Here is a 16479-nt window from a genome sequence, read left to right as displayed (position 1 = left end):
AAATCAATATCACCATGTTTTGAGTTGCAGGAGAACAAGGAGTAGCAAATCTTTTGACAATTTGTTCATTTTCCTGGCTGCAAAGATGAGGTCCAATGCCTTCTGAGGACTGAACTCAGGAACTTCTGTAATGCTGCTTACTGTGCTAAGAAGGCACTTGCTCTGCCAGTAGTCAGGCCACGTGCCAGAATAAGGCACCCAGCAAGCTACCTAAAAACTGTATATAAAATGTTGTAAGACTGGGCCAGATAGGAGTTCAAGCTATAATCTTCTAATCCAAGGCCTGACAGGTCATGACAGTGTCTATCTTTTCATCCTTGTTCTTACCATATTGGCATAGAAGATCTATAGTAGTTTAATATTATAGTGGTGTATTAGCTGTTGTATGGATCAAAGATCTGCATAGTAAAATCTGATGGAATTTCTTGATTCCAAGTACTTCACTCTTGTGTGCATAATTTTGCTCATTCCTTGTGAGGGTGTGAGAAGCAAAAGCAATGAGTTTCTCTAGACTATCATCTATCATACAAGAGCAGGCACAGTGGTGCAGCTAGTAGAGCCACTACCTCATATTGCCAGAGACCTGTGTTCAATCCTGACCTCTGTTACTGTCTGTGTGGAGTCTGTACATTCTTCTTGTGACTGCATTTGCCTCTGGTTTCCTCCCACATCCCAAAGATATGCAGGTCGGTTGGTTAATTGGCCGCTGTAAACTGCTCCTGGTGTGTATGTGAGTGGCAGAATCTAGAGGGAGTTGATGAGAATGTGGGAAGAATAAAAAAAAATAGGATTAATGTAGGATTAATGCAAATGGGTGGTTGGTCACTGCAGACTCAGTGGGCCAAAAGACCTGTTTCCGAGCTGCTCCTTGCTTCACGTCCTTTCTCAGTCTTTGAATCCTTGGCATGAGCACTATCTGGAAGGAATTGTGTAATACTGCACCATCCCTGGGAATGACTTTTGCTGAGCCACATTTTTTGGTTTTGGTACACAGGTGATCTCAACTCCTGGAAACTCAACTGGAAAGGATTCTTAGAGATAGGATCTATGACCATTTAGAGAATCATGGACCGATTAGGGACAGCCAGCATGGATTTGTGAAGGGAAGATCTTGCCTCACTAGCCTGATAGGGTTCTTTGAGGAGGTGACCAGGAAGATTGACGAGGGTAGTGCAGTAGATGTGGTCTACATGGATTTTAGTAAGGCGTTTGACAAGGTTCTGCATGGTAGGCTTCTTCAGAAGGTCAGAGGCCAAAGGATCCAGGGGGGGCTTGGCTGTGTGGATTCAGAATTGGCTTGCCTGTAGAAAGCAGAGGGTTGTGGTGGAGGGAGTGCATTCGGATTGGAGGGCTGTGACTAGTGGCGTTCCACAGGGATTGGTTCTGGGACCTCTACTTTTTGTGATATTTATTAATGACTTAGATGAGGGGGTGGAAGGGTGGGTTAGCAAGTTTGCAGATGAGACAAAGATTGGTGGTGCTATGGATAGTGTGGAGGGCTGTCGAAGCTTGCAGAGTGATATTGAAAGGATGCAGAGCTGGGCTGACAAATGCCAGATGGAGTTCAATCCAGAGAAGTGTGAGGTGGTACACTTTGGAAGGACAAACTCCAAGGCAGAATACAAGGTAAATGGCAGGATTCTGGGCAGTGTAGAGGAGCGGAGGGATCTGGGGGTTCATATCTACAGATCACTGAAAGTTGCCACACAGGTGGATAGGGTAGTTAAAAAAAGCTTATGGTATGTTAGCTTTCATAAATCGTGGGATCGAGTTTAAGAGCCGCGAAGTAATGATGCAGCTTTACAAAATTCTGGTTAGACCACACTTGGAGTACTGTGTCCAGTTCTGGTCGCCTCATTATAGGCAGGATGTGGAGGTGTTGGAGAGGGTGCAGAGGAGATTTACCAGGATGCTGCCTGGATTAGAGAGTATGCATTATGAGGAGAGGCTAAAGGAGCTAGGGCTTTACTCATTGGAGAGAAGGAGGATGAGGGGAGACATGATAGAGGTATACAAGATATTAAGAGGAATAGATAGAGTGGACAGCCAGCACCTCTTTCCCAGGGCACCAATGATCAATACAAGAGGGCATGGCTTTAAGGTAATGGGTGGGAAGTTCAAGGGAGATGTCAGAGGGAGGTTTTTCACCCAGAGAGTGGTTGGTGCATGGAATGTGCTGTCTGGGGTGGCGGTGGAGGCTGATACGTTGGTCAAGTTCAAGAGATTGTTAGATAAGCATATGGAGGAATTTAAGATAGAGGGATATGTGGGAGGAAGGGGTTGTGGTTTGAAGGTCAGCACAACATGGTGGGCCAAAGGGCCTGGATTGTGCTCTATTGTTCTATGGTTCAAATCTTCTTCACTGGTTCTAGACTATTTGCATCAACCTTCAAACCAAGGTAAATTGCTTGTTGCAAAAGCATGCATTTTCTTTGATGCAGCTTCATATATAATCTCCTGGACACTTCCTCCAACATCAGGAGATTTCTCTTTCTGGACCCAAGGCAATCAACATATCATCTTGGTTAGACAACATTGATCCAATCCTTGCATGATTTTACTTCATCTCTGTTTGAAGACGGTTCTTAGTGCAGGTTAATGTTCAAGTACTGCTGATTATCATTGTCGACATTCAATTGTGCCTAGGTATGAGTCAGGTCAATTTTTTTTTGATTTTGCTAAATTTGCTAACTAGTCTTGTGAATAGCAGTTATTTTTCATCATCTACATCTTGAATTAACATGACTTTGTAGTCTCAGTATTCACAAGCACATCAGCCGACCCTGCCCAGTTACTTCTCATCATGTCTCCTTACATAAAATGGGACAAGTCTGGCTTTGCAAAAGGCTGACTTTCCATGTGACCTGTTACAGCAAAACTCCAATAATCCATTATTGACTACAGGTGACTCCTTGTTATAGCAGTTCACGTAACAGGAATTTGCCCTTATGGAATTCACAAGTCACTACCAAAAACCTGAGATGCAGAATAAAAAATTTGTTCTCGTTGAATTTGTGTCAATTTTTATTTTATTTTCACATTCTCTTGGTGCATGCACAAATGATGAGGCTTTCTGGGAATGCAGCCCCCTGTCAATTGGGGTTCACTTGTATAAGTAAATCCCAATTGTTCAGCATCAGGCTTGCCAAGTGATGTTTCCTGTGCTTCCTTTAAATACCTTGGGTCCCTGTTCCAGCATTCCCTTGAAATTCACTGGGACCCAGTGCCCATGCTCCTTTGAAACCAACCAGGGCCCCATTTGGTATTGGTTTATTACTGTCGTATGTGCTGAGGTACAGTTAAAACTTGTCTTGCACACTGTTCATACAGATCAATTCAACACACAATGCGTTGAGGTCGTACAAGGTAAAACAATAACAGAATGCAGAAAAAAGTGTAACAGCTATAGGGAAAGTGTAGTGCAGGTAGACAATAAAGTGCAAGTTCTTGCACTCTCTGAAAAGTCACCAGGGCCTCACTTCCCATGCGTCCTTGAAGCTCATCACAATCCTGGTTCCTGTGTTCCCTTTAAATTCAATGGGGCCCCATTTCCCTTGCTCCCTTTTAACTTATGGGTTCTTAGTTCCCCACTCCTTTTAAACTCACTGGGGCCCTGATTCCTGCACTTTCTTGAAATACACCAAGGCTCTGTTTCCTATGTTCCCTTTAAACCTAGTGGGGCCCTAGTTCTCATGCTCCCTTGAAATTAATCTGGGAACTGTTTCCCACATTCCCTTTAAATTGACTGAGGCCCTATTTCCCACACCATCTTTAGAATAACTGGGGCTCCAGTTCTGTGCTTCCTTTAAACTCACTGAGCTCTGATTCCCACACTCCCCTTAATCTAAAGATTCCAGTGATTCCTGTGTTGCCTTTAAACTACTGGGGCTCCTGTTCTTGTGCTCCCTTCAGATTTGTTAGTTTCATTGGAATGTGTACTATATTACTATGTAATTAAAAAAAGTTAAAATATATTGAGTTATTAGTAGGAATAATGTACATTAGTTGTAAAATCTACCGGCCCTGCACCACCAAAGTCCTGAGCTTGCCAGGTTAAGAGTTTTAGTGTATGTCATTGTACCAATTATTGAACACATTATCATGCCTTTCCAATAGTGTTTCAATGTGCAATTTTGAACAATGTTGCTGAAAGTATTCCTCTAAATGTGTTAAGTTGTCTCAGCCAGTCTATCCCAAAATGTTGGCCATTTTTCCCACTTTACGACAATGATGGGTAACTGTAGCCACTGTCCATTGAGTTGCACTATGCACTACTTTTGTCTGAGTCTCTCTAAGATCTTACCAGAATGGACTTACAGCATGGTGGTGTTTTCCACCAATAGCATTTGGCTGAACTTGCTTAAGTGAATAGATTCATTATTGAATAGACTGCAGGAGTGTCATTTTGAATGTTCATGTGCGCTGGTTCCCAATCAACACCTCTGCTTCAGTATGTCTGTTCGCTGCATTACTGCTTGATCCCAGTGCCCAATCTCCTTGTGTTAAACAAGACAGAGCAGAAAGTATACAGTTTTCCACCAGCCACAAGTGCCAGTGACAAAAGTATCAGCACATATCTTAAAACAAGATATATTTTCCATCAGTCAGCAAGGGTACTCAGCCACTCCCTCACAGTCAGCACAGCCGCTGCTTGCCCCTCCTGCTGGAGATAGGAACAATTGAGATTTACTTTTCTGGTTGACTATCTGAAGAATGACTGTGCAGGAACTTGTGGGCCTGCACTGAGGGGCTGCTGCAAGATGAACAAGCTCGCCATGCAATTGTTTCCTCAGTGTTTGACCTTGCATCTTGTTGTCTACCTGCAATGCACTTCCCTGTAGCTGTGACACTTTACTCTGTATTCTGTTATTGTTTTTACCCTGTTGCACTGTGTAATGAATTGATCTGTACGAACGGTATGCAAGACAAGTTTTTCACTGTACCTTGGTACAAGTGACAATAATAAACAAATACCAATACCAAGATGGGCGTGTGCGTTGGAGCAGGAAGGGGAAAGTGCCAGAGAAGGCAAGAACTGTGGATCTTCAACTGGCCCCTCATTCACCTCCCCTGCAGAAGCTCAGGTTCACGCTCACACCTTTACCCAGTGCAGCAGCATTATCTGTGGAGGGAGAGAGTGAGTTTACTTTTCCAGTTTGGTGACCTGAATTAGGACTGTGTGCATTGTCATACAGCAACTTGAGTGTCTGCACTACTGGTCAAATGCTAGGCAAACAAATTGAAGAGCATAACAGGTATGGGTGTATCAGCTTGCATGGTACGGTGCTTGTTCAGCAGGTGAAAGATTGTGGAATGAAGTCCTGCATTCTCCACTGCCCTTTTTGATCAGGGTGCAAGTGTGACAGCAGCTGTCTGCGAACTTGCCACCAATCTCTCGCTCGAGATCGGTATATGATGTGGTGTTGGGATCATGAGGGACAGCATATACTTTATTGTGCTGTAGGATGCAAGACCTGTTGATTTTCCTGAGTGAATAAAACCATTAAAGAATCAGCAATGCCTTCTCTGAGGATCGAACTCAGGACCTTCAGATTATGAGACTGATGCGCTGCCTACTGCGCTAAGAGTTTGCTTTAGGGCGGCATGGTAGCGTAACGGTTAGTGCGACACTATTACCACGCCAGCGATCGGGGTTCGATTCCGGTCGCTGTCTGTAAGGAGTTTGTACGTTCTCCTGTGTCTGCGTGGGTTTCCACCAGGTGCTCCAGTTTCCTCCCACATTCTAAAGGTGTACGGGTAGATTAATTTTGGGTTTAAAATGGGCAGTGCAGGCTTGTTGGGCCGGAAGGGCCTATTACCGTGCTGTAAAATAAAAAAAAATTTTTTAAAATTTACAAGAAGGCACTTAATATGGTAACAGGCAGTGGACATGAGCAAATTGGGCAGCTAGGTGGGTTCAAATAGAACATAGAACAATTACAGCACAATTCAGGCCCTTCGGCCCACAAAGCTGTGCCGAACATGTCCCTACCCTAGAAATTACTAGGCTTACCCATAGCCCTCTATTTTACTCAGCTCCATATACCGATCTAACAGTCTCTTGAAAGACCCTATCATATCAGCCTCCACCACAATTTCCAGCAGACCATTCCACGCACTCACCACTCTCTGAGTAAAAAACTTACCCCGACATCTCCTCTATATCTACTCCCCAGCACCTTAAACCTATGTCCTCTTGTGGCCACCAGTTCAGCCCTGGGGAAAAGCCTCTGACTATCTACCCTATCAATTCCTCTCATCATCTTATACACCTCTATCAGGTCCCCCCTCATCCTCCGTCTCTCCAAGGAGAAAAGGCAGAGTTCCCTCAACCTGCTTTCATAAGGCATGCTCCGCATTCCAGGCAGCATCCTTGTAAATCTCTTCTGCACCCATTCTATGGCTTCCACATCTTTCCTGTAGTGAGGCGACCAGAACGGAGCACAATACTCCAAGTGGGGTCTGACCAGGGACCTATATAGCTGCAACAATACCTCGCGGCTCCTAAATTCAATTCCCCGATTGATGAAGGACAATACACCATATGCCTTCTTAACCACAGAGTCAACCTGCGCAGCCACTTTGAGTGTCCTATGGACTCGGACCCCAAGATCCCTCTGATCCTCCACACTGCCAAGAGTCCTACCATTAATACTATATTCCATCAACATTTTGACCTACCAAAATGAACCACTTCACACTTATCTGGGTTGAACTGCATCTGTCACTTCTCAGCCCAACTCTGCATCCTATCTATGTCCCTCTGTAACCTCTGACAGCCCTCCAAACTATCCACAACACCCCCAACCTTCGTGTCATCCGCAAACTTACTAACCCACCCCTCCACTTCCTCATCCAGGTCATTTATAAAAATCACAAATAGTAAGGGTCCCAGTACAGATCCCTGAGGTACACCACTGGTCACCGACCTCCACTCAGAATACGACCCTTCAACAGCCACTCTTTGCCTTCTGTGGGCCAGCCAGTTCTGGATCCACACTGCAATGTCCCCTTGGATCCCATGTCTCCTCACCTTTTCCATAAGCCTCGCCTGGGGTACCTTATCAAACGCCTTGCAGAAATCCATATACACTACATCTACTGCTCTCCTTTCATCGATGTGCTTAGTCACATCCTCAAGAAATTCAATCAGGCTCGTAAGGCAGGACCTGCCCTTGAAAAGGCCATGCTGACTATTCCTAATCATATTATACCTCTCCAAATGTTCATAAATCCTGCCTCTCAGGATCTTCTCCATTAGCTTACCAACCACTGAGGTAAGACTCACCGGTCTATAATTTCCTGGGCTATCCCTACTCCCCTTCTTGAATAAGGGAACAACATCCTCAACCCTCCAATCTTCCGGAACCTCTCCCGTCTCCATGGACAACACAAAGATCATCGTCAGAGGTTCTGCAATCTCCTCCCTCGCCTCCCACAGCCACCTGGGGTATATCTCATCCGGTCCCGGCGACTTATCTAACTTGATGCTTTCCAAAAGTTTCAGCACGACCTCTTTTCTAATATCTACATGCTCAAGCTTTTCAGGCCACTGCAAGTCCCCACTACAATCCCCCAGATCTTTTTCCGTGGTGAATACTGACGTAAAGTATTCATTAAGTACCTCTGCTATTTCTTCTGGATCCATACACACTTTCCCACTGCTGCACTCGATAGGCCCTATCCTTTCGCATTTCATCCTCTTACTCTTCACATACTTGTAGAACGCCTTGGGGTTTCCTTAATCCTACTTGCCAAGGTCTTCTCATGCCCCCTTCTTAAGATCCCCCTGGTTAATTTTTAACTCTCCAAAGCACTGTCTGATCCTTGCTTTCTAAACCTCAGGTAAGCATCTTTCTTCCTCTTGTCAAGATATTCTACATCTCTTGTCAACCACGGTTCCTTCACTCTACCATCCTTACCCTGCCTCAATGGGACAAACCTCTCCGGAACCCCCATGCAAGTACTCCCTAAACATCCTCCACATTTTTGTTGTGCACTTCCCCAAGAACATCTGTTCCCAACTTACACTCCCAAATTCCTGCCAAATAGCATCATAATTCCCCCTCCCCCAATTAAATACTTTCCCATATCATCTGCTCCGATCCCTCTCCAAGGCTGTGGTAAAGGTCAAGGAGTTATGGTCACTGCCTCCAAAATGCTCTCCCACAAAGAAATATGAAACCTGATCAGGCTCATTGCTGAGTACCAGGTGCAGAATTGCCTCTCCTCCAGCTGGCCTGTCCACATAATGTGTCAGGAATCCTTCCTGAACACTCCGAACAAACTCTGCTCCATCTATTCCCTTTATACGAAGGAGGTGCCAATCAATATTAGGGAAGTTGAGATCAGCCATGACAATAACCCTGTTATTTTTGCACCATTCTAATATCTGCCTCCCGATCTGCTCCTCAGTGTCTCTGCTGCTACTGGGGGGTCTTTAGAATACTCATAATAGAGTGATCACTCCCTTCTTGTTTCTGATTTCCACCGCACAGATTCAGTTGATGATCCTTCCACAAGGTCATCCTTTTCTAAAGCTGTGATACTGTCCCTGATCAGCAAAGCCGCACCCCAGCCAACTCTTTCACCTCCATTCCCGTCCCTTATGAACCATCTAAACCCTGGAATATCCAGCAGCCATTCCTGCCCTTGTGACAGCTGTTATGAACCAGCAACAAAAGAAACACTCCGAGTCATGTGATAAGTGTGAAAAACTACTTTATTAATAACTACTTATGATAATAAGAAAAATAAAAGTAAAAATGTTAGAATGTTAGAAATAAAAATGTTAAACCTTAAACATTAACCCCAAAACCAGACTCGTTGTGTGTGTGTGGCAAAGTCCCAAACTCTAAGTCCAGGAATGGTTCATAAAGTTCAGTTCAGAAAGCCATGAGCAAAAGCTTCTTGAACAACCACCGTTGTCTGAAGATAAGACGTAGATGTAGAGAGAACAGAGAGAGTAATTACGAAATCCAAATGTTCCACGATGGAACCCAAACGACACCTCAGTGTTTACTCGGTAGTGACTTCCTCACCCCGAAAAGCATCCGAATCGTGGTCGTCCACACAAATACCTGTTTCCCTGCACAGGTCAGCAACGAAGTGAACTCCACCGGATTACTCCCAATTTCCATACGTGGATTGTAGTGACAGACACAGTGATTGTTTCTCATCCATCGATAGAGAAACTAGCGGCTGGTGTCTCTCTCTCTCTCTCTTCTCTCTCTCCTCTCTCTCTCTCTGACTCCTTCAACGTCATTCCGTCCTTTATCTTTTGTTGACATAAGCACTCCACACACACACCCAACTATGCTCTATCTTAAAGAGACATTCACCAATAGTAACCTAGTCCGTAACACAGCCAAATCTCTGAAATGGCCACAACGTCTTAGTTGAATGTAATTAACCATGCTCTAAGTTCATCACACTAGTTCCTGATACTTGTTGAACACTTCAGCCCATCCAACTGACTGCAATTTTGCCCTTACAACGGCCAATCCTTCCTCACACTCTTTTAAAACGCTGCATCTATTTCTAAACTAAAAGCAAAAAAAGCTAACCAACCACTTTGGTTCCCATCCCACTGTCAAAGAAGTTCAAACCCTCCGCAGCAGCTCCAACAGACCTGACAGCAAGTATATTGGTTCATGGATAATTCCCTGCTATATTGGGGGATGTGCGTAAAATGATGCGGGTGTTGGGTATTGACAACTGCAGTTGAATGACCAGATTTGCTAATGGTGTGCAGGATGAGGTGCAGTGTGTCAGCAATAGTTGTGGTGGAAGGGTGAGAGTATACGTTTGTGGATAATTGCCTGATTTGTTGGGTAAATGCGTGGATGTTGATGCATTTGGTTGCAGGCATGCAGTGGTGGTTGTGGTGCAGAGTAAAGAAGATTAAGAAAGGCAAAAGTGATGGGGAATTAGATCAAATGGTAGAGCGCTCGCTTAGCATGCGACAGGTAGCGGGATCGATGCCCACATACTCCATTCCTCTTTTGGATTCAGAGGCACGTCGGGCCATCCGCTTGGCAAAAGTTTGATCGATGTGTTGCTCGATAAGCTGAAGGTGCTGGAGGGAGGAGGGACAGAAAATCCTGTCAGTTTGTGCAGAGGCTGAGACCTGCTGAGTCTACATGGTTTGAGAGGAGAATTGATGGATGCAGACCAGCCAGGTGCCACTTAAATCAAGCGTGACAGTCGATCTGAGAAGTCTGTCTGCGATTAAGAAGCGTAAGTGTGGAGAAGGAATTTGCCTGGGCAGTAGGGGGCAAGAAGGCAGCAGGCAAGGCTTGCAAAACATTGAGCAAAGGAAGACAACGAGCCAGGTAGGAGTCGAACCTACAATCTTCTGATCCGTAGTCAGACACGTTATCCATTGCGCCACTGGCCCTAGCCCTTTGCAGGAGTCGGCAGCTGCAAGTGTCAGCGTACCTCTGGAGGTGGACAGATAGCATGGACGGAAGGCCAAAGAATTTGAGAGTAAAGAGAGTACGCGGAGAAGCTTGTTTCTGGCTTTCCTTCGATAGTTCAGCTGGTAGAGCGGAGGACTGCAGTGGAAGTGTTGTCATCTGTAGGTCGCTGGTTCGACTCCGGCTCGAAGGAGTGGCTCTCGTTTTACTCGGTGAAGCACGAATTGCTGTATCACGGTGCGAGCGGGTGGGATAGTGCTGCTCAGATCAGGGCTGTGGCAAGTCAGGGGAAGGAATGCACTCACATGAAATCACAGGATACCCAAGGCTAGCCAAGCACAAGGTAGCATTCCAGAGCGCTATTTCTTCAAGCATGCTGCTGAAGCAGTAGCACCTGTCTCAGCTTTGACTGGTCTGCAAGCAAGAAGAAGACAGAATTGTCAGCTAAACAGCAAGTATACAGTGTGACAGCTGACCGCAATGGCAGAGGCATAACTTTATTGATGTCTGAGTTGAAGCCTGGACAAGGCACTCGAGTTTCCGTGCTTGCAGGTAAATACCAGCAGGGAGAGCTAGAATCTGAAGCCCCAGCTCGCAGTTGCAGGCCAAGCTTTAAGCCTGAGACGTCTTGCGGCATTGTGGCAGGTCTCTGAGATGATGCCTGCTGGTCCGCATAGGTGCTCCCTACCGCTGATCGGTGTACTTGCACAAGCTTGAAGTCAGCTCCTCTCTTTGCATGAATGTAGCTAGATTTGCTGTGAATGCTAAGAGGTGGAAGACGATTGAGAGTGCTGAAGCAATGGGCATTAGCTGCCACGGGAGTTATGTGTTGAAAAGCGGAGTTGAATGATGTGATTTGCTGAGGATAAGGTGGAGATGGTGTGCTGTGCAGTGTGTCAGCAATAGTTGCGGTGGAAGTGTGAGTGTTCATGTTTGTGGATAATTACCTGCTTTGTTGGGGGAATGCGTGTATGTTGATGCATTTGGTGGCATGCATGCAGTGGTGGTTGTGGTGCAGAGTGAAGAAGAGTAAGAGAGGCAAAAGTGTTGGGGAATTAGCTCAAATGGTAGAGCGCTCGCTTAGCATGCGAGAGGTAGCGGGATCGATGCCCTCATTCTCCATTCCTCTTTTGGATTCAGAGGCACGTCGGGCCATCCGCAAGGCAAAAGTTTGCTCGATGTGTTTCTCGATATGCTGAAGGTGCTGGAGGGAGGAGGGACAGGAAATCCTGTCAGTTTCTGCAGAGGTTGAGACCTGCTGGGTCTACGTGGTTTGAGAGGAGAAACGATGGATGCTGACCAACCGGTTGCCGCTGAGATCAAGCGTCTGTGTCGATCTGAGCAGTGTGTCTGCGATTAAGAAGCGTCAGTGTGGAGAAGGCATTTGCCCAGGCAGCAGGGGGCAAGAAGGCAGCAGGCAGGGCTTGCAAAAAATGGAGCAAAGCAAGACAACGAGCCAAGTAGGAGTCGAACCTACAATCTTCTGATCCGTAGTCAAACGCTTTATCCATCGCGCCACTGGCCCGATCCCTCTGCAGGAGTCGGCAGCTGCAAGTGTCAGCTTGCTGCTGGATGTGTACAGATAGCATGGCTGGAAGGCTGAAGATGTGGAGAGCAAAGAGTGTACGCAGAGAAGCTTGCTTCTGGCTTTCTGCTGGTCCGCTTAGGTGCTCCCTACCGCTGATCGGTGTACTTGCACAAGCTTGAAATCATCTCCTCTTTTTGCATGGCTGTAGCTAGATTTGCTGCGAATGCTAAGACCTGGAAGACGATTGGTTGTGGTGCAGAGTGAAGAAGAGAAAGAGAGGCAAAAGTGGTGGGGAATTAGCTCAAATGGTAGAGCGCTCGCTTAGCATGCGAGAGGTAGCGGGATCGATGCCCGCATTCTCCATTCCTCTTTTGGATTCAGAGGCACGTCGGGCCATCTGCTTGGCAAAAGTTTGCTCGATATACTGAAGGTGGTAGAGGGAGGAGGGACAGTAAATCCTGTCAGTTGCTGCAGAGGTTGTGAGCTGCTGGGTCTAAGTGGTTTGAGAGGAGAAACGATGGACGCAGACCAGCCAATTGCCGCTTCAATCAAGCATGAATGTCGATCTGAGCAGTCCGTCAGCCATTAAGAAGTATAAGTGTGGAGAAAGCATTAGACCGGGCAGCATGGGGCAAGTAGGCAGCAGGCAAGGCTTGCAAAAGATTGAGCAAAGCATGACAACGTGTCAGGTAGGAGTCGAACCTACAATCTTCTGATCCGTAGTCAGACGCGTTCTCCATTGCGCCACTGGGCCGAGCCCTTTTCAGGAGTCGGCAGCTGCAAGTGTCAGCGCACTGCTGGAGGTGGACACATAGCATGGACGGAAGGCCAATGATGTGGAGAGCAAAGAGTGTACGCGGAGAAGCTTGCTCCTGGCTTTCCTTCGATAGCTCAGCTGGTAGAGCGGAGGACTGTAGTGGAAGTGTAGTCATCCTTAGGTCGCTGGTTCGACTCCGGCTCGAAGGAGCTGCTCTCGTTTTACTCGGTGAAGCACCAATTGCCGTATCACGGTGCGAGCGGGTGGGATAGTGCTGCTCAGATCAGGGCTGAGGCAAGTCAGCGGAAGGAATGCACTCACATGAAATCACAGGATACCCAAGGCTAGCCAAGCACAAGGTAGCATTCCAGAGCGCTATTTCGTCAAGAATGCTGCTGAAGCAGTAGCACCTGTCTCAGCTTTGACTGGTCTGCAAGCAAGAAGAAGACAGAATTGTCAGCTCAATGGCAAGTATTCAGTCTGACAGCTGACCACAATGGCAGAGGCATAAATTTCTTGATGTCTGAGTTTGCAGCCTGGACAAGTCAGTCGATTTTCTGCGCTTGCAGGCTAATACCAGCAGGGAGTGCTAGAATCTGAAGCCCCAGCTCGCAGTTGCAGGCCAAGCTTGAACCCTGAGACGTCTTGGGGCATTGTGGCAGGTCCCTGAGCCGATTTCTGCTGGTCCGCTTAGGTGCTCCCTACCGCTGATTGGTGTACTTGCACAAGTTGGAGTCACCTCTTCTCCTTGCATGACTGTAGCTAGATTTGCTGCGAATGCGAAGAGCTGGAAGCCGAATGAGAGTGCAGAAGCAATGGGCATTAGCTGCCGCGGGAGTTGTGGGTTGAAAAGCGGAGTTGAATGATCAGATTTGCTGAGGATAAGGTGGAGATGGTGTGCTGCGCAGTGTATCAGCAATAGATGTGGTGGAAGTGTGAGAGTTCATGTTTGTGGATAATTGCCTGCTTTGTTGGGAGAATGCGTGTATGTTGATGCATTTGGTTGCAGGCATGCAGTGCTGGTTGTGGTGCAGAATGAAGAAGAGAAAGAGAGGCAAAAGTGTTGGGGAATTAGCTCAAATGGTAGAGCGCTCGCTTAGCATGCGAGAGGTAGCGGGATCGATGCCCTCGTTCTCCATTCCTCTTTTGGATTCAGAGGCACGTCGGGCCATCCGCTCGGCAAAAGTTTGCTCGCTGTGTTGCTCGATATGCTGAAGCCGCTGGAGGGAGGAGGGACAGGAAATCCTGTGAGTTTGTGCAGAGGCTGAGACCTGCTGGGCCTACGTGGTTTGAGAGGAGAAACGATGGACGCAGACCAGCCAGTTGCCTCTTAGATCAAGCGTGAGTGTCGATCTGAGCAGTCCGCCTGCGATTCCGAAGCAAAAGTGTGGAGAAGGCATTTTTCTTTGCAGCAGGGGGCAAGAACACAGCAGGCAAGGCTTGCAAAAGATTGAGCAAAGCATGACAACGAGCCAGGTAGGAGTCGAACCTACAATCTTCTGATCCGTAGTCAGACGCGTTCTCCATTGCGCCACTGGCCCGAGCCCTTTGCAGGACTCGGCAGCTGCAAGTGCCAGCGTGCTGCTGGTGGTGGACTGATAGCGTGGACGGATGGCCAAAGATGTGGAGAGCAAAGAGTGTACGCAGAGATGCTTGCTTCTGGCTTTGCTTTGAATGCTCAGCTGGTAGAACGGAGGACTGTAGTGGAAGTGTTGTCATCCTTATGTCGCTGATTGGACTCCGCATCCAAGGAGCGGCTCTCGTTTTGCTCGGTGAAGCACCAATTGCCGAATCACGGTGCGAGCGGTTGGTTTGGTGATGCTCAGATCAGGGCTGAGGCAAGTCAGCGGAAGGAATGCACTCACATGAAATCACAGGATACCCAAGGCCAGCGAAGCACAAGGTAGCATTCCAGAATGCTATTTCTTCAAGCATGCTGCTGAAGCAGTAGCACTTGTCTCAGCTTTGACTGTTCTGCAAGCAAAAAGACGTTAGAATTGTCAGCTCAACGGCAAGTATACAGTGTGACAACTGAGCACAATGGCAGAGGCATAACTTTCTTGATATCTGAGTTTGCAGCCTGGACAAGGCAGTCGATTTTCGGCACTTGCAGGTTATACCAGCAGGGAGTGCTAGAATCTGAAGCCACAGCTCGCAGTTGCAGGCCGAGCTTGAAACCTGAGACATCTTGGGGCATTGTGGCCGGTCCCTGAGCCGATTTCTGCTGGTCCGCTTAGGTGCTCCCTATCGCTGATCGGTGTACTTGCGCAAGTTGGAGTCACCTCTTCTGTTTGCATGACTGCAGCTAGATTTGCTGCGAATGCTAGGAGCTGGAAGACGATTGAGAGTGCTGAAGCAATGGGCATTAGCTGCCACGGGAGTTATGTGTTGAAAAGCGGAGTTGAATGATGTGATTTGCTGAGGATAAGGTGGAGATGGTGTGCTGTGCAGTGTGTCAGCAATAGTTGCGGTGGAAGTGTGAGTGTTCATGTTTGTGGATAATTACCTGCTTTGTTGGGGGAATGCGTGTATGTTGATGCATTTGGTGGCATGCATGCAGTGGTGGTTGTGGTGCAGAGTGAAGAAGAGTAAGAGAGGCAAAAGTGTTGGGGAATTAGCTCAAATGGTAGAGCGCTCGCTTAGCATGCGAGAGGTAGCGGGATCGATGCCCTCGTTCTCCATTCCTCTTTTGGATTCAGAGGCACGTCGGGCCATCCGCAAGGCAAAAGTTTGCTCGATGTGTTTCTCGATATGCTGAAGGTGCTGGAGGGAGGAGGGACAGGAAATCCTGTCAGTTTCTGCAGAGGTTGAGACCTGCTGGGTCTACGTGGTTTGAGAGGAGAAACGATGGATGCTGACCAACCGGTTGCCGCTGAGATCAAGCGTCTGTGTCGATCTGAGCAGTGTGTCTGCGATTAAGAAGCGTCAGTGTGGAGAAGGCATTTGCCCAGGCAGCAGGGGGCAAGAAGGCAGCAGGCAGGGCTTGCAAAAAATGGAGCAAAGCAAGACAACGAGCCAAGTAGGAGTCGAACCTACAATCTTCTGATCCGTAGTCAAACGCTTTATCCATCGCGCCACTGGCCCGATCCCTCTGCAGGAGTCGGCAGCTGCAAGTGTCAGCTTGCTGCTGGATGTGTACAGATAGCATGGCTGGAAGGCTGAAGATGTGGAGAGCAAAGAGTGTACGCAGAGAAGCTTGCTTCTGGCTTTCTGCTGGTCCGCTTAGGTGCTCCCTACCGCTGATCGGTGTACTTGCACAAGCTTGAAATCATCTCCTCTTTTTGCATGGCTGTAGCTAGATTTGCTGCGAATGCTAAGACCTGGAAGACGATTGGTTGTGGTGCAGAGTGAAGAAGAGAAAGAGAGGCAAAAGTGGTGGGGAATAAGCTCAAATGGTAGAGCGCTCGCTTAGCATGCGAGAGGTAGCGGGATCGATGCCCGCATTCTCCATTCCTCTTTTGGATTCAGAGGCACGTCGGGCCATCTGCTTGGCAAAAGTTTGCTCGATATACTGAAGGTGGTAGAGGGAGGAGGGACAGTAAATCCTGTCAGTTGCTGCAGAGGTTGTGAGCTGCTGGGTCTAAGTGGTTTGAGAGGAGAAACGATGGACGCAGACCAGCCAATTGCCGCTTCAATCAAGCATGAATGTCGATCTGAGCAGTCCGTCAGCCATTAAGAAGTATAAGTGTGGAGAAAGCATTAGACCGGGCAGCAGGGGGCAAGTAGGCAGCAGGCAGGGCTTGCAAAAGATTGAGCAAAGCATGACAACGTGTCAG

The 16479-nt window shown here is 47.4% G+C and overlaps 5 non-coding genes across 5 annotated transcripts; 2 read left to right on the top strand and 3 right to left on the bottom strand.

The window, feature by feature from the left end:
* Window positions 1-5518: 5518 nt before the first annotated feature.
* On the bottom strand, window positions 5519-5601 carry trnam-cau (transfer RNA methionine (anticodon CAU)). The gene has a single exon. It is a non-coding gene; the product is annotated as a tRNA-Met (tRNA).
* A 4725-nt stretch (window positions 5602-10326) lies between these two features.
* trnar-acg (transfer RNA arginine (anticodon ACG)) lies at window positions 10327-10399 on the bottom strand. Its single transcript has one exon. It is a non-coding gene; the product is annotated as a tRNA-Arg (tRNA).
* A 1837-nt stretch (window positions 10400-12236) lies between these two features.
* Window positions 12237-12309, top strand: trnaa-agc (transfer RNA alanine (anticodon AGC)). The gene has a single exon. It is a non-coding gene; the product is annotated as a tRNA-Ala (tRNA).
* Window positions 12310-12826: 517 nt separating this feature from the next.
* trnay-gua (transfer RNA tyrosine (anticodon GUA)) lies at window positions 12827-12912 on the top strand. The gene is given in 2 exon segments: window positions 12827-12863; window positions 12877-12912. It is a non-coding gene; the product is annotated as a tRNA-Tyr (tRNA).
* Window positions 12913-14171: 1259 nt separating this feature from the next.
* On the bottom strand, window positions 14172-14244 carry trnar-acg (transfer RNA arginine (anticodon ACG)). Its single transcript has one exon. It is a non-coding gene; the product is annotated as a tRNA-Arg (tRNA).
* Between the last annotated feature and the right edge of the window lie 2235 nt (window positions 14245-16479).

Source organism: Pristis pectinata, chromosome 9, assembly GCF_009764475.1.
Source record: "Pristis pectinata isolate sPriPec2 chromosome 9, sPriPec2.1.pri, whole genome shotgun sequence".
Lineage (NCBI taxonomy): Eukaryota > Metazoa > Chordata > Chondrichthyes > Rhinopristiformes > Pristidae > Pristis > Pristis pectinata.
This window is presented reverse-complemented; position numbering and strand designations above follow the sequence as displayed.